Source organism: Trematomus bernacchii, unplaced genomic scaffold, assembly GCF_902827165.1.
Source record: "Trematomus bernacchii unplaced genomic scaffold, fTreBer1.1, whole genome shotgun sequence".
Classification (NCBI taxonomy): domain Eukaryota; kingdom Metazoa; phylum Chordata; class Actinopteri; order Perciformes; family Nototheniidae; genus Trematomus; species Trematomus bernacchii.
Genome location: NW_022987714.1, coordinates 18040323 through 18058668, shown reverse-complemented (window position 1 = coordinate 18058668; position 18346 = coordinate 18040323). Strand labels below are relative to the sequence as shown.

The following is an 18346-nucleotide window of genomic DNA, read 5'->3' as shown; positions in this document are numbered from 1 at the left end:
TCCAGCGCTTTCGAACGGCAATGGCCGTGGTTGTCTCCTCCTGATTGGTGGAGTTGGCCCAATAGCCGTAGCGCCACTGTCCTGACGTCAGGACAGTGTTCGAATCTGGATCAGTCTGTATCAGATCCGTTGCAGCCCCTTTTTTAGAGATTTGGGTATGGAGGAAAATAGAGAGGGTTGTGTTTTCTGACACTTGGTGAGTTCCCTGGAACACCGGGGACACATATTCATGTACTGTATAAAAGACGTACAAAAGTGCATTTTGCATGATAGGTCCCCTTTAACTTGGCTTCCCTGCAGGATTAAATGTTATTGTGTGTCTTTTCAATCAACCAAAACTACATTTATAGTGTTATTTATTTGAGTCAGTTTAGAAACCTCTTTAAAATCTCCTTCTGAAAAGCTGAACGTGTTATTATTTATTTATTGTACTGTATGTGAAGAAATCCCATGTTTCATGCTTTAGCATTCCAAGACGTTTCCAGTTATGTTCACCAGCTACTTATAGCTGTAACTATTGTGTGAACATTGATGTTGATGTAAAGCACTATGAATTGCCTTTCTGTCTAAACATGTGCTATATAAATAAACTAACCGTAAACGTATTTACGGTTTAAAGAGCACTTTAAAAAGAATTACAACTTCTTTTTTTTCAATGTTTTGAAAAATGGCTTAAACTTTTAGAAACAATGACTTTATTTTCCAAAAGAGGACCTCAATTCACGTTCAAGAAACAACTTCACTTTCAAAAAATGACTGGAAATCTCAAAATTGACTTAATTTTGTAAAATGTTAGGATGTGACTTTGTGATCAACCAAAATGTATCGGTTTAAAGTGATATGCATCGGTTTGTAGACCTCTTTAAATGCTCTTTTTTTTTTTTTAAAACACTCTATTTTTCTTTAAAAACACTCTACTTGTTGTATGTTGTCAGCAATAAACCACTTAACGGTAGTGAATGTAAAGAAATGTGAAGAAAACTCACGAAGAAGAACATTTATTAATGATTTTTGAAAACTAAACCGGAAGTGCTCTCCCGGTCCTTCGCGGGGACTTGACGCTAATCTTCACGGGGGGCGGACAGCTCACCGCGGCTATCATGTGAGGAGCAGGTCGCTGAGGAGAACCGGGCAGACGTTCAGTTTGTGTCGACATGTGAGGACACTCGCGACATATTGTGGATAGGTGTGCAGTTTCTTGGAGTCTCCACAGTAAGTTACACTTTATCTCTCTGAGTTAAGACGACTGAGCGCTCATAAGGAATGTTTAATGGTTGATATCTGACATTCAGCTCTCACTGCCTGGAACATGGTCTACTTTTCTGTGCGTGTTTGGAGCTGGAAATGAAGAGCTGTGGGGTTATTCCTGCCTGTAACTTTATATATGGTGGAGGTGCAACAGGTGACGTGTGCAGACAGGCCCCAAGCTAAGGTTCAGGTGACATTACAAAATCATTTTAGTTTGAAACGAAAATTACAAAATCAACAGAAATGCACCTGCTGCAAATGACTGGCATAAATGTAATGAAAGGTTGTTGATACAGTGGACTGCAGCTCTAATACTAGACTGTCAGTCAGATACAAAAAATCGGTTGCAGTTTTTTTCAAAAAATAAAACTAAAGGCAAGAAAAGTTAAATTTCTTTGTATAGCAAATTTCAACACAAGGCAATTAAAAGTTCTTTACAAAAAAAACATAGAAACCAACAGAAACACATTAAAATGACGAGAAATACAAGAAAAGTAACAGTGTGTATTTAGTTATTTGATTAAACTTTTCCGATTGAAATTGTATGGACTACTGACTTCATAATAATATTGTAGACTTTAAATAAATAAAACTATGCAATTATTGTAAAAACATAATAATGGTAGTGGAGTACAGCGCTTCGCGATTGTCAAGTACAGAGTACAGAGCTTCGTGACCGCAGAGCGTGTGAACGTTGTGATCAGCTGTTTTAGCGCAGGGCTGCTGTACAGACCGACGTTAACAGCAGCCCTGTCTGTGCACGCGGAGACCGACTCTGTCGTCCGGTGATCTAACCGCCTTCTGGAAAGCTTCACAAGTACGTCGGTACGCAAATGCGCTTTGTGACACAAGTGACGGTACGCATTTCAGATTGTTGCCGCGCATGCGTACCTGCGTACCAGTTATGTGCACCCCTGCATATAGGCTACTATAGACAACAAGGAAGCGTCAAATTATGTTAAAGGTACATTTGACCTGCACCCACAAAGGGTTTAAAGGAGAAGGATTGCTAATGACTTCCTCCCACAATGGAAACTAGTTGCCTGAGTAAACAAGCTGCACCAAGACAGAAAGGAGGCAAGTTTATTAATATAGCACCTTTCAACACAAGGCAATTCAAAGTGCTTTACATTAATGAAAGACATGATTGATATATAGTGCAACCTAAACACATTATAAAATGACATTAAAAACAGTCATTAAAAAGCAAAGAGATGAAACCACGGTGGCTGAGAGGTGCAATCGACAATTACAAAGTGTGAAACACTTTTAACAAAGCTTGAGACAAATTTACATTTTATAAAACAAATTTACATTTTATAAAACAAAATTACAGTACATTAGCAAAACACTATTTCCAAAGAAAAAACGATTTAACATTAACAAAAACAAATTAACAAGATGCGAAACACTTTTACAAACCCAGTTGATCTGAACTCTGCTTCTCAAGGTTTAGTTCTCCATGTTTAAGATTAGATCTGAGTCTGTGACTATATTTAGATTTCTGGCCTTTTCTGTTGTTTTGAACGTTGCCGATTGAAGCTCAGTGCTGACTTCTTGGCTCCAAAAATGATTACCTCAGTTTTATCTTTGTTTCATTGAAAAAATTCTGACACATTCAATCATTGATTTGTTCAATGCTTCAACTTACTCTTACTTGCTTGAATTGGACCATATCCCCCTGGTGAAATGGTTACATTTGTGTATCATCTGCAAAGCTATGGTAACTTATTCTGTTGTTTTCCGTTATCCATGAAGCACGTCAAAAATGAAATGAAGTTGCGGAAAAGTATCTTATTCAGTGTGAAGGCACATTAGCCCTCTGACTTTGGGGGACAGTACTGCATGCAGTGCGTTTTCCCTCTGGAGTTCCACAGTAGAACGTGTGAACTCATATTGTCTCCCTCCTCTCATCTTCCAGTGGATTACTGCGAGGAGCAGGTGGCTTCACAACCTGAGAGATGTGAAATCCAGTCAGGAGAGAAGCCTCCTCTCATTAGAACAGGCAGTTGTCCCGGACCGTTGTTTAGATAAACTATTTGTATTTTTTTTTGCTCGTTCTTATTACACAATAAAAAAAACACGAAAGCTTTCCTTTATCCCAGCCTAAAGAAAAGTCTATTTATGTTGTTTTTTTAAACCTGTTCTCCATCAGCTGGTCCCTTATGTTTCCTTAAAGTTTACATAGGAAAGGCTTTGTGATTGAACCTTTGGAAATGAAGGGAGTGGTGAGGTTCAACGAGCTAATGGGTATGTTACATCTTAAGGCCAAGGCTGCAATGTTTCTAATCATTAGACATTTGTTATTTTAAGTTTTTGTTTGACTCTTAATACAGTAATGAGTTTCTGTAATTCCCTGGCCTCTTAGTTCGTGTTTGAGTCGTGAAACAGTTTGTTATTCAACTTATTTTTTATTTGTCTGGCTTTGATAGAGACTTGTATAGAACATTTGTTACTTGTATGCTTTGGTCTTCACATAGTACTGTGTAAACAACCCTTAAGGAGGAAATCTTTGACTCTTAGTTTTGGTGATTTGTATTTCTCTGTACCACGATGCATGTGGGGGAAAAAAACAAGCCGAAGCACAAGCTGTCACTTCCTGGAATGAGGGGTTGTCGTATAAGGGGGTGTCACAGCATACACACCCCGGGGAAGAAGCAGCAGGACAGAAATACACCAGGGAGCCGAGTGTCAGCGTCACTGGCTGCCCAGTGGACTGCTGTCAGAGGAGAGGTTAAGCTCCACCACGTCACAGCATTTCCAAACGTTTGGTTGAGAATTGGATTCGTAGGAAGATTCAAACTGGTCCCATATGGAAAGTTACGTAGATTCTAGTCTTCAACAGAATGTTTGGGAATACAGAACTCTTAAATGATGTAAAGCAATTCATTATTTCTTCATCCATGATTCATACCATATTTATGATAGTCAGGTTAAGTATACTTTATTTATCCCAAGGGAAATTGGATTTTGTGACAGTTGTTCAATTTTAGATGAAATAAATAAAAGATTAATACAAATAGAATTCACATTTATATAAAGAGAACAAGTTAAAGTAAGAATGAATACAAATAAAAACATAAGAAAAACATATATATTATCATCCTTGTAAATATTAGGGGTGTAACAGTTCACAAACATTTCAGTTCGGTACATACCTCGGTGTTTAGGTCACGGTTCGGTACGTTTTCGGTACAGCAGAAAAAATGATCACAACACATAAAATATATATATATATTTTTTTAAATTATTATTAAACTGTGAATAATGTATTCACTCAAATAAATACAAAATATAATAAAATAAACATTAAGGTGCAGCATTTGGATGAACTGAAATAATCTTTACTTGAACTGTACTGTACTAGTACTGCCCTTTACAACAAGCTTCGTGGCCACCTGCAAGCCCTGTTAACAGACGTGCCTGCTTTCGGATTTACCACAGACATATGGAGTTCTTCTGTGTGTCCAATGTCACTCCTTAGCTTCACTGCACAGTGGATCGACTCCCAGTTTAATTTACAACATGCTGCACAACTGAACTGATCCAATGCTGCTGTGAAAAAAAGAAGCTATCCATGTTGGATAGAATGGGTAGTTGGGTACTGTCATTTAAATAAAAAAATAACCTTAAGGGACAACTTGAATGCTTTTTTCCTATTTTTTCTCTTAATGCATTGCATAAAGATCGGATCGGGAAAAATCGGTATCGGCAGATAACCACCCTAAACCCCAACTGTTCTGAAACCAGGGGAACATTTTAGTCGTCAACGTTTTTGACACAATATCGACTAGTGGTTTCATATTGTTGACTAGAGGACTATACTGTGAAACCTGATTCCCTAGGTTAAGTTAATTCCTAGGGTTTGCGGTGCCCCTTAATAACACTGTGGATTTAATCTAACAACAAATCTGTGTTGAAATCGGCAGGGGGTAAATTAGTTACTGTTAGCCCTTAGCAGCTGGTGGGCAGCACAGTCCTGCTTGGCTAAGTAACTCTGCTAACAGCTAACATTTAGGGAGGTTTAATTAACCAGTTTGAACGTTGAAGCTCATTTAAATCTATGAACTAATATACTGTACATCTCTTAATTTGCCCTGATGTACAGCACTGGAAATAAATCGAAGACCACTGCAACATTTTGCAAAGTATCTATGTGGTTTACTTTTTATAGGTATGTGGTTGTGTACATTTAACATTTAACCTTTATTTTTTAAACATTCGTCCCATATTTAAAATAAAAATATTGTCTTTTAGATCATTTATTTGCAGAAACAGTTTTGATCAAAATCACAAAAAAGGTTCAGTGGTTTCAGACTTCTCATAATAAAAATTGAAGAATTTCACAACCTTCATGTTCAGACATCAATAGTTGGTTCAATATCCCTAATTTACAACGATAGCTTTTATGTGTCTTGGTGTCCTCCTCACCAGTCTGTCGGATTGCTGTTGTGTGACTTTAGGCTTCTCCTGGGCAAAATAAATTCATGGCTTAGTTTTGTTTGATGGCTTCTGGCTTTGATGGCTTTAATAAAGCAAAAGGGTAAATGATGGCTGTGGCTTTATAGGCTGCCATTGGTGTCTGTTCTTCAAGTAGAGGTAGGTGGTGTCAGGAGAGGAGCTTTAGGGGCACAAATGACAGGAGGCCAGTGAGCAAATGTAGCTCACTATTCAGTTTTCAGCTACTTTTAGTACAATTTATGTTGTTCCCTATCAATACAAAACAATCCTATCATTACAAAAAGTTGTGATGCTACTGATGTCAGCTATGCCAGTTAGGGCCTTGCTTATAAACCTTTCATTTTACCATCTCATTGGTGTTAAACCATTCCCCCATGCTTTGGTACAACACTTGTAACAAAGATAGGAGTCAAGACGATGCTTTTCTACCATCTTATTGGTGTGTACCACATGTTTAGACTAGGGCTGCACGATATTGGAAAAAACTGACATTGCAATATTTTCTTCCCCTGCGATATATATTGCGATATGAAAAAATACAGGAATTGAAGAAAAGACCGTTTTTTTTGTCCGCAAACCATCCTTTCCTGAACTTTAAGGATGAAGGATTTTAGTCACGGACTTCTGGATCTTAAGTTATCAGAGCAACAAGCTGAGCTAGCTCGGTTATCCTGCTGTGATCTGATCAAGAATGGTTGTGATTGGTGGTTTGCTGTGCATGCAGAGCCTGCATGTCACTCACTCAAGTACCCCTGACATGAGAGCCGCGCAAGTTTTCCTTTTGTAGCAAGCAGCAAAATAATTGTAACATGACGTGTTTTAGTTCATTTGCCTACTTAATATCGCACGTCCTACATTTTTTTTTTTTACATTTAAAAAACGCCACATGGGATGTCAATATCGCGCATGCGCATAACGCGATTATCGTCACGACACGATATATCGTGCAGCCCTAGTTTAGACCCTCCCCAAAAATCAAGACGATCCTATTGTACGGTCTTATTGGTTTTTACCACGTGTAGACACTCCCCTATGCTTTGGTACAACCTTTGTACCAATGGTAAGAATCCAAACTTTGCCCTTAGTAAGACTTGATTAATAAAACAGAGCAAGTGTGGTAAATTATTAAAAGGATTATTTTACCCTAACTCAGACATTCTGCTAGCTGTATGCTACAGGCCTGTTGTCTTTTTATATAACTGTTGAATGAGTTAGTGAAACTGCTGTTAAAACAGCATCAGTGGTCTTGGAGAATTAATCACTTTTCAACCCATGGTATGTACAAACAGAGTTGTGTTTATATGTGTATTCTGAACCCAGTTAGTCTTGTTTCATATTGGCACCAATGCATCAGTGGTATTGTTGTGTTTGATTCCTCAACTTCAAGAGACCAAGGAGAGATTATTATTTGGTTAAATGTTTAATAAAAAAAAAACATGATCCTGTGGACAAAAGGAAATAGTCAATAATTGGGTTGTACTGAATGTTCTACTTGATTTTGTTTTGGTCGGGTTTGTAAATGTCCTGGTTTATGTTTGCTGGATTTGATTGTAAAAGAGAGTAGTATATCAAATACAAAATGACCTGATGCCTCATAATCTATATTAACTTCAGAAACCCACCATGAGCTCTATGATTCACGATTGTGAAGGCAAGAAAGACAGTTTCGATTGCTTTTTGTACCTTTGGACTTTTTCAAGATACACGATTTTGCCCAATCAGCACCATAGTCTGGGTTTGGTCTTGGACAGTTTCATGTTTGGTTTCATTTGAAGTCAACCCTTTAATGTGTTTTGGCAAGTGTCACGAGAGAGAATCTATTGTGTACAAAAGAACATGCCTGGCTTTGTAAGATTTTGCCATTTGCAAATGGTGAATATGAAGAAATCCACAAAGCTATTAGCTTTTATCAGCATAAAAAAGGGCTAGCTTAGCTCTGTTCTAACACCCATATATACATAGTAATATAAAGTTATAGTAACAATTAATGGTCAACCCATTTTAGTTTAGAATAAACAAACAAGATGCACCTTGTCATAGTAAGCTAGCTAATCAACACACTATGTAAATGTGAATGTGTGTTGACTTTTGTGTAACGGTAGTTTAGCTAGCATGAGATGCCATGAATTAACTTTTCCTGTGAGTCCAAAGTAATTTTCATGCCTTTTGAGTTTGGTCTGTTTATTTTACTTCCTGATGAACCAGACAAGAGATGCAAATATGTCTTCCCTTTTCCTCCTTCGTTCTTCCTGTAATCTGATTTTTGACTCAAAAGGACAAAAGCTGCACATTTGTCAGACTTTCATGCTGTCTTCTTCACCCCTTTGTACTTTGGCAAAGATCAGACATTTCCAATGATAACTATATGCAGTAAGACAGTGAAAGCTCTTGTGTGTTAGTCTGGTTCAGTGACCTTAGAACTCATAAAAGTTATAAAACTCAGCTGTCCCCTTAAGTCTGCAGGCGTTATCAGACTGACTGTATGATAGTGTGGCTGATAAACTGTGTAGTGTGGCTGATGAACTGGCACATGGCAGACATCTCTCAGCTGTTGTCCTGTATAGTTGTTACCCTGAAATATGTCATGTCTGACCAAATTTTATTTGTTACCTTTTATTATTGTAGAAAACATGGCAGAAAAACATATTTTTACTTTCCGGTAAAATGACACATCAGTAGAATAGGAGATAACCAGCTATCAAACATGGTTGAAAACTATATAGGATTTAAAATATTGACTTGAGGAATGAGATGCACATAACATGCGCAAATCTGGGTATCAACATAACTTTTGTTGTAAAGAAACGTCAGAATTCAGAGCACTTTTTTGCATTTCCTGCAGGGATGAGTACTAAAGCCGGCAATGAGTTAGCATTTTTATATCTTCCAGGCTCCCTCGTCTTGAAGTCAATGGTGTTTCTTAACACACTATGCCCCAAATTTTACCAAAAGTAAACATGATTAAGAAAAGTCTATTAATTATGAAGATCACATTGCCTGCTTGATTTCGAGAGCTCTACTTCAGAATGCATGAACAGGTTTAAGTCCCTGAACCAAGGTTTGTGGTTAACATAAACAACAAAATTGTTAAGAATTGCGATTGCTAACTAAATGAGTTCTAAACGCCATCTCAAAGGTGCACAATTTATAATATCCTGACATTAAGGCCTAGGCTCCACGGGGACGAAAACGGGTTGAATCCGCATATTTCTCATGCGTATAGCCCTTTAAGCTCGACGACGCCGTAACAGAAACGTAGAAACAGACCCCGCAAACGACAACGGGTCCAAAGGTGGATAGATCTGGGAACGGAGCGCTCTGGGGGGTCCAACGGGGCCGTGGGGTCGCCTATACAGTCATCCGTTTCATAGCCCCGCCTCTCCCCACCTCTGCTGCTCACCCCCGCAAAAGTACACTGCACACTGAATTCAGATTATTTATCTTTATCTCGATCAGAGTTCCCGTTAGCCGGTAATTACCGGACTATGACCGGTAAAATATGCTGAAGACCGGCAAATCTAAATCTCTCCGGTCAAAATGTCCGGTCAAAATAATTTCCCCTTTAGCGCAATACCGCTTCAGTTGCGCCACTTATGTGACAGACAAGAATAGTCAATTCTAATGTCTAACACTTAATGTGGAGAAAGAGATGTCCTGTATGGTTTGATTGTGCGTTGATCTGTTGGTAATGGCTCGGGGTTCCGGTGGGCATGTAAAAAATGCATAATGCTGCTGCGTGGCCTCACCCGGTTGCATAGCGACGCTTATTGTTTAGGTGTCTTTTAATAAGCAGGTAGTCATATCATTAGCTAGAACCTTTATATATACAGTATATGGCTAGAACTAGCTAGATCTGATCGATATGGACATAAATGCGAGTGAAGTCTAATCTGACGGGAGAGACCAGCTGCTGCTGACGAGTCGACATGCAGCTCTGCATGATCACCTGCAGCGGCGAGCGGAACAAAACACACACTTCAGGTTAGAATATCACACGTAGCTATTTTAATTACCTCTCAAACTACCTAAACTAGTTATAGATATGTTTAGTTTTACTGTCGGGTCCTTACTGATCCGCGAGCTGCATGATATTGGCGGGCTGTCAGGAGAGGGAGAGAGCACTCCGTTTTTTATTCCCGTGTTATTGTAAATTACTGTACACTTTTGAATAATGTAGTTAATCTACTATAATTAGTTTGTTTAATATCGAATCATATCAATTTGTTTTAAAGCTCAATAAATAACAAAGAAGACCTTTGACCGGCACTTTTCTACTTTTGTCCGGAAGATTTCAACTTTAACGGACATTTTGACCGGCGAAAAAATATTCTAACGGGAACTCTGATCTCGATATGAACATAAACGCGAGTGAAGTCTAATCTGACAGGACGGAGACACGCAGCTCCTCCGGCTGTGAAGCAGCGGGAGCAAAACACACACTTCAAATCAGATCACCACCCTTAGCTATTTTAATTACCTCTCAAACTACCTAAACTAGTTATAAATATGTTTATTTTTACTGTCGGGTTTACTTACTGGATCAGCTGCTGCATGAGGAAGCATGAAGATTTAAACTTTAACACACATTGACCGGCGAAAAACTCTGCGCGGTTCCCTCCGCCCCCACCGCGGAGAATAAACAGAAGTGCAGCCATGACAACCATTCTTCTTCGCTGCTTTTGTGGAGGAAGTTGCTGCTTTTGTGGAGGAAGTTACAGCGCCACGTACAGGTTCGGCATATGTACTGCAGCTTTTCCAGCGGTTGGATGTAAATGGAGCCGTCTCGTGGAGCTTGACACAATCCGGTGTATATTGCGTGTGGGCGGAAGGTTTTTTGCGGTTGCATTTGCGTTACTCCGATGCGTTTTGCCGTATGGGTTCCCGTGGAGCTGGGGCCTAATAGAGCGATGTCTACACAATTTCTGTCTCTCTTGTCTTTCTCACTCTGTATTTGTCTGGGCAGGAACTTGTTGACTCAGCTTTGATCCCCCTTTCAGACATTACACACACACACACACGCACACGCACACGCACACGCACACGCACACGCACACACAGTTCTGTTTTGTTGTAAGGGAACCATCAAACTAAAATATTGTCACCAAGAGGGCCTTTTTAGATTTTTTTATTTTATGTGAATGTTTTTTTATGATTAATAAAAAATACTTTGAACACTTTATCTATCTCTGAGGGTTGTCATGAAGAACCCAACATCTATCTTTTATCAAGCTATCTACAGTAATCGGTTTCCTCGTGTGTTCATATTACAAACTCTTCCCAAAAATGTGCTGTTCACCAATGGTATGACAACGACCGGTCATGACACAAGACATGAAACGAAGGATAATAGGTTGAGGCTAATGTAATAAAAAACCAAAGAAAAGCAGCAAAAAAACATAAATAAATACAAACTGTGTGGCACAAGCAACACTTGCAGCAGAGTGGTCAGGGAACCGATAATAGCCGCTTTCACACCAAGTACTTAGCCGTACTTAGTTCCCAGTACTTAGTCCCGCCAAACTCTTTAGTCCCGGAACTGTCCTAGTAGATCGCGTTCACACCGGAATAAGTCCCTGATGGAGGATTACGCAAATGAAGCCGCTGACGTCACTTCTTCTTCTGCTTTGGGTTTACTGGCAGGCCGCAAACAACTTCACGGCGTATACTGCCACCCGAAGTCCCGGAGTCCCCCGGAGTTGGGGACTGGGCCAGTCCAACTGGCTTCAGTAGAAGCCTTCTGTGTAAATCGCCAGAAGCGCCAACACCTCCTCATCACTCCACCGCTCCCATTTTTTCGTTTGTGTTGCCATAAGTTAGTCTCTCTCCGTTGGTGCGCTGGGCTAATGCTAATGCTAATAATGCTAATGTGAGCAAATAAAATGGCGGCTTCACAAAACTTTTCAGAGTTTTACGGGGCGTGGTTTGCAATTCGCCCAGCCAATCAGAAATTGGAACCTTTTTCTCCCCAGGAAAGTCCCTGCTCTCTAGCAGGGACTTTCTGGGGGTGAATAAACTAGGTTCTAGTTCCAGATCTTTTTGGTGTGAACGCAACATTTGCTTTACTAGGAGTTCAATTTCAGGCGTTTGGACCTAGCTTAGCATAAATCCTTAAAGCAGGAGGATTTAACAAACAAGGTACAATCTGTTAATCAGCTTTAGTGTTGTTAATCTGTGATTTTTTTTTTTTTTTTTTTAAAGAGCCAACCTTGCAGTTTTTTTTACTGCCTTCAGCCTTCATGCCAGGACAAGTTAAATACTACATAAACGTTCCTTCCTATTCTTCTTCTTCTTTGTGTTTGTTTTATGTGTTTTTATTTTTTTCGGACTCTGTGTATCCAGTTGCTTCCAATTTCTGTATCAATGGCAGGGCTCAACGCTAACTTTTAAAAGTGGTTGCCAGGCTGGCAACCAGGCATCAGCTTTTGGTTGCCAAAACTGAAAATACGGTTGCCATTTTTAGTCACCTTATATTTTAAATAATTAAGATACTATACAGTTATACATCAACTTAATAATGAAAATGTGACACAAAAGAATGTTCAAATGCTTTACAATAAGTTATTAACACAATTATTTGAAACTAAAGTGGTAGTAAACTTGTCCACCCTCAATTGCTGGTATACAAAATACCAGTAGTGCAGCTGTTGTCATGTTCTTCACAGATCCACAAATGAATTGAGCAAGTCACTAGTTTCGTCATCCGTTGTCTCCCTTTCAAATGTGGGTTTTCTTGACCTTTGTGCTGACCCCCACCATAGATCCATTGGCCCTTCAGCATTGAAGTCTTGGATTGGCCAGACTAATACATTTCTAATGTTAAATAAATGAAAACCATTCACAGTTAAGAATTAGATATTAATTATGAATGCTGTAAATTACCTTTAATATGTCTAACTATAGTTAAAATGTGTTACCTTTTTATAGAAGTGATTATATTTGTATGCCAATATTTTCCTATGGTAAAGTTTCGTTTTGCACTTTTATTTTGGTAGTAATAAGATCGGGACTCTTATTTTGAAGGAACTTTTACCGGAAGTGAATGGAAAACATATATATTTCGCCTCCCAGTCAAACAACTTAATTTGCTTCGCCATTTTTTGTAAAACAAACACACGGCGCACCGCGCACGCGAGTAAACGTGCATCGCTTTCTGGCTCTGTAATCACACCAATGCACGTGCAACTTAACCTGTTAAGCCCTGAGCCTGTTTTTCAGCTTTCAGGCTCGAAAATGCCACTTACACAACAAAGACTATATCTTCACTTCTAAAAGGGGGAAATTAATAATCTTTTTTCTCAAAGCAAGGTTACATCTGTGAGTTGGATGAAGTAGTGTCAGAAATCAATATAGATGTTTTTATTTTAAAAATAAATTCATATGGAACATAGTAAAAACATGTAAATTCTATCTCCGCCTAAAACAAACCCATTACAGATAGTGAAAACCACCCTTGGATGATGGGTTAGTAGACTAAAAGCTTTAGGAATCCAAAGTACAAAATATAATAAGTACCCTGTATCAAGATTGATGCAAAACAAGATAAATTTGACCTTTTTAGAGAGATTTAGAAAAATAAGGTGGAGGTGTTCCAAATTCCAACATTTCTGCAGCAAGCTGCTCCCTGAAAGTCTTCTGGGTGTGTGGCTTTGTCCTGCTGGGGTCACTCGTCATCTTGTGCAGCTCCTTGTGGAGAATGAAGCTGTTCACCACTGCAATGTCCACAAAATGGTAAAAAAAAGTCTTGTACCATTTCATAGTTTTGTGGAGAACGCTGTAGTACCCGATCAAAGCGTCAGACACATCCACGCCGCCCATGCTTCTGTTGTAGTCCAACACAGCGTCAGGAACGGGAACAGTCTTAGTCTGCCACACACCAGCCTGTTTCACTTTCCGCTGGACCGTCTGACCGCTGAAGGCCTCGTGCACTGTGGAGCACATGGTCACTTCACTTCACTTCCCATGCTACAGTGGGGTCGAGCGCTGGGCCTGGGACACTGGCTGGTGTGAAATTCAGTGGCTCTGGTGTTTGGTCATTCTCCTCTCTGTTGTGCCACCCGAGTTCTTCTTTGGATGCAGGCTGAGTGGCCAATACTGGTGCAGATCTCTTTCTGGAGGAATGTGATGGTGAGGCAGGTGTGGCAGGTGTGGGCTGGGTGAAAGTAGGCAGTGGTGAAGCCATTTCATCCTCATCTCCATCACTATGAAAAGAAATGTGGAAAAACAAAGAGATTAGATTAATTCCTGTAATTCCTGTTTCCTTGGCAGTAAACATGCCATTTTGAATGTGTGAAGGCAACACATCTAGTGACTATAGAGCCATTTCATTCTCATCTACATCACTTTGAAAAGAAATGTGGAAAAACCAAGAGATTAGATTAATTCCTGTAATTCCTGTTTCCTTGGCAGTAAACATGCCAACCCTGTCTCCTAAAAATGATGTTCCCACAGAACTAAACTCCAACTAAATACGTTTATTTTCTACATATTTTTGCCATTTATTGTCTTGCTTATAATAATGATAATAGTCATTTATAAACACCATTTTAGAGCACACATTTGAAATCGACGATCGATATATGGTTAAATTAAAATCAGTAGGCGAGGCTGTAATTTCGCCAGCTGTTACTCTCATGAGCAAGGCAGAAAATAATAGTTTTATTATAGCGCTGTATTATTATTTATTAACTATATGAATAATCGTACACCAAATAACTAAGTAATAGATAAAAACAGAGAGATTACATACCTTTCCCGTGGTGGAATTTCATCATCAGAGTCACAACGCTCCGGGTTCCGTTCTGGCTGCAAGAGGTCCTCGTCGTCTGACTCAGAATCAACAGGTAACATGTCTGCATCGCTGTCAGCATTAGTCACCATTTCCATTGCCTGTAAAGTCGTAAGCATCTCTTTCCTGCAAGCCATTATTACAAGTATAGAGCAAGTATAGCAAAAGTCCTAAACGCCAATCTTGTAGTCTGCTCCGTTATCTGCTGTCCGCTCTGTGCGCTCTGGGTCCTGCTGCAATTCCTCTTCTTTACGTAGTAAACACTGCGTAGAGTCTGCTGCGTAATGTGTGTGCCGCTGGCATTCACAATTTATACTTTACGCAGGACCATATCTATGGAACCCATTGGTCGATTTGAGTGATTTACACCTTTTTCTTAACCATTAGATCCAATAGAATCCGATGGGCAGTTCCAAAATCTACGTAAACATTACCATTGCGGAGGTAATAGAGAAACAAAGGAAGCACATCTGAAAGTACAAGCCTTGACTGCAAAACTTTATACCCAGTTTATTGCCATAAATATGATGATGTATTATCAGTAAAAAATTCTACGTGCCACAGACACATTGGATTAACCTTGAGCGGCGTTTTTATTCCGTTGAACACAACTTTTGATCACAAATCAAAAAAGGTAAGATGTAATTATTGTAATATTTTTGAAACCGGATGTTGTTTACTTTCTCTTTTCTGGCTGAAAGCTCCGCAAATTCGGGGTCGTACAGTGATGACACTACATGTATGGAATATGTGGAGTCTCAGCTTTAATCGGATATCTTGTTTGTGCAGTTACGATAAGTAATAAGGGCATTTTGAGAGTGAGTGCTGTGCAAAACTCCGTTAGCATTAGTTAGCATTTTTTCGCAAAATGCTAATTCTAAGGCTTGGTATTACTGTTGTGTTTCTTTTAGCTAAAAATGGTTCATATCTTCAGTTAGCTGAGATTATTATTATTATGAGAGTGCTACACATTAATAGTTTCATAAATTTAAGAAGCCCTGAGACATTATCTAAAAAAAAAAAAGTGGGAGGGGTCCAATGGGGGGATCGCCGGGCTTAAGAGGTTAAGTATCAGGTTCCGACTGGTCACAACAATAATGAAATATCACTCTTAATACAACAAATAATTAACATTTATCTATTTTGGGGTGCACATTTAGCTGTTTGCTGTCCTTATTTCTTCATGTTAAAAAGTGGTTGCCACTGATGGCAACCAAAGGCCAAGAAGTGGTTGACATTTTTTCTGAATGATTGCCAATGGCAACCTGGCAACCGTTACTGTCGAGCCCTGAATGGTTTGGCATGTCCCTTGATAAATACACCTGACCTTAACATCTAAGAGGACAGTTTACTTTACATACATATAAGAATATTCTTTACGTTTGAAAGGTTCTTGTATTGCTGGGTACACCTCATTAATGGACACTTGAAATCGAAATAGCTGACTCCACAAGAAGTCGTCTATTAAGTGTTCAGAAATACGTTATATGATGTTAATGGGCATGCCTGAGTGTCAGAAATGGGCCTCTATGTATAGTGCACCGTAAGGTCACTTATTGTATAATTACAGGCTTTGACGCACTAATCATCAGGCTATGGATGAAGGCTAAGGGTTCACAACTACTAAAGAAAGTCAGGGGTTTTTCTAGGAAAAGAATAGTATGAGGGAGCTAACGTCACTTCCGGACAAAATACGGTCCCTGCCCACTTTACGGCAAAAATAATGCATTAGAGCAGAGGAATATAAAACTTTGTATATGTCTTAAAGCTGCTGAGTCATATATTGCACTTCAAACAACAAATAAATCCCCAGTTACGTTTTCTTTACTTCCTCTACAGAAAAAAGGACCGTAGAAGAAACGATCAAATTTTTTTGTAACATTTTGATTATCCTGTTTATATATAATTGTTCGATACCAAACTTGTAACAGAAAATAAAGCTGACTAATCACCTAGCTATTTAAAAGGATAACTCAATGATTAAACTCTGTGACACATTATTAATCAAATGATTCCAGATAGAAAAAAGTGACCGTCAATTATAGGTGCATTATGTATGTGTATTGATGTTTGTGGTGTGATGATAGAAACAATTCCATGTGTCCTGATTTAAAACTTGGCTGAAAACCTGCCTAGAGATGCATCCTCCAAACCTCCCACACACAGACACCCACACCCCAAAACACTATCATTTGGAAAGAAATTCCAAGTTAACCACTTCCTGTGCAAAGAGTCCAAGAACGCACACATTACAGCTTCCAAAGCTCTGTGCGATATAAGTGCACACACTGCAGTTTTATTCTGGACCTGACCGGTCAGAGGGGGTTGCCGTACATCATGTCTGGTCCTCGGGGCAAAAGTAGGGCGGTTGTTCTCTCTGAGCTGATAGCAGGATGTTCTTTCCAAACAAATTCCATGAACTTCCTTGTTTCATGCTTATTTTGAGTTATGCTTCCCTATGCTTTAGAGATATGGATAGATGATCTAGAAGAGGTATTCAGGGGCTAATTTGCTGAGGCAATCCTGAGTGAATGTCTATACTTCACTAGCAAAACATATTGGTTAACTGAAACAGATGCAATCTGCTTATTGACGCGGTTAGGTCCATTTCTATAAGCTGGGCCTTTTGACTCAGAAGCTAGATTGTTGTCTTTGAATTGAAAGGTTGTGGGTTCATGGGTTCAATCCACAGCCCCTGCAGTCTACATGTTGATGACAGGGGGGGGGGGGGGGCTGTCATCAACATTGATGACTGCTTCTGATGGCCAACGGTGTGTGGCAGGGGGCACCTTGTGTGGCACCCTCTGCCTCTGAATGAATGGGAGAATGCTGAATGTATATGTAATCAGAACCAGAATCAGAATCAAAATACCTTTTATTATTATAATAGCGCTTTGACGTAACTAAAGGACTGGAAAAGCACAATTTAAATGCAGTCCATTTACCATTTGACATTATAATTATTGTTTATTGTGTACGAGAGATGTTGATTTGCTACCATGTTTACAAAAAGTTACAACATATGTATTAGGAGAATCGTACTACACTTTAAAAAACAATGTAATAAAAACACAAATGTGCAAAAACAAATGCAGATGAAGAAACACAAATGTTAGCTAGCTAGCTTAGAGCAGATCGTTAATTTGTTACAAACGTACCTTTTTAGGAAACTCTCTAAAGGCCGTACACACCGTCGATGAGCGTCTTGTCGCCCTACTCAGATTGATGTGTCCCGCACCGTCGTGTCTTTTCGGCCGTGCGGACACCTTCCGCCACCGAATCGACATGTTGAATCGGGAGGCTGTCGGTAAAAGGCCGTCGGAAAAAGAAATCACTCTGATTGGCTGTTCAGCTTAGCGAAACACTATTTGCCTGAATGGGAGTGGAGCAGTACAGTACTTAAGTAAATGTACTTTGTTACTGTCCACAATCTGCCTAGAAGTATTTTAATGTTGTTGCTGTTCAAGATGGTCATTTTAAAATGTTCTTTGGTGTCAGTTTGGTGTGTAGCGGCCTTAACAGAGACAGTTGGCTAACTTTATATCCCGGAACCTCAACAAGCGCTCCAGTCCCAGCTGTGTGCATCGATTTGTAATGTCCCCGTTTCCATTGTGTTTTGAACTTCTTGCAGCGTTTTGTTAATGCAGATGGGGTTCACTTCATCACAGAGTAGAAGAGTGTAGGGGTTGGCTTGGAATTGGGCCTTAATGTTATGGGTCACTGTGCTTTGGGGATATGGATAACCAGTGGTGGAAAGTAACTAAGTACATGTACTCAATTTTCTTTTTTTTTGTAATTCAATTTTTTGTATTGGATTTTAAGCACAAACATCCAACATCATATACAGACTCA

The 18346-nt window shown here is 39.4% G+C and overlaps 1 protein-coding gene across 6 annotated transcripts in view; it reads left to right on the top strand.

Moving 5' to 3' along the window:
* Positions 1 to 1089: 1089 nt before the first annotated feature.
* The window catches only part of mical2b (microtubule associated monooxygenase, calponin and LIM domain containing 2b), a 74191-nt gene continuing 56934 nt past the window's right edge, over positions 1090 to 18346 (top strand). For all 6 annotated transcript variants that reach the window (XM_034141318.1, XM_034141317.1, XM_034141316.1 and 3 more), the window contains exon 1: positions 1090 to 1212. The gene's annotated coding sequence lies outside the window, so the exon portion shown is untranslated. The remainder of the gene's footprint in view (positions 1213 to 18346) is intronic.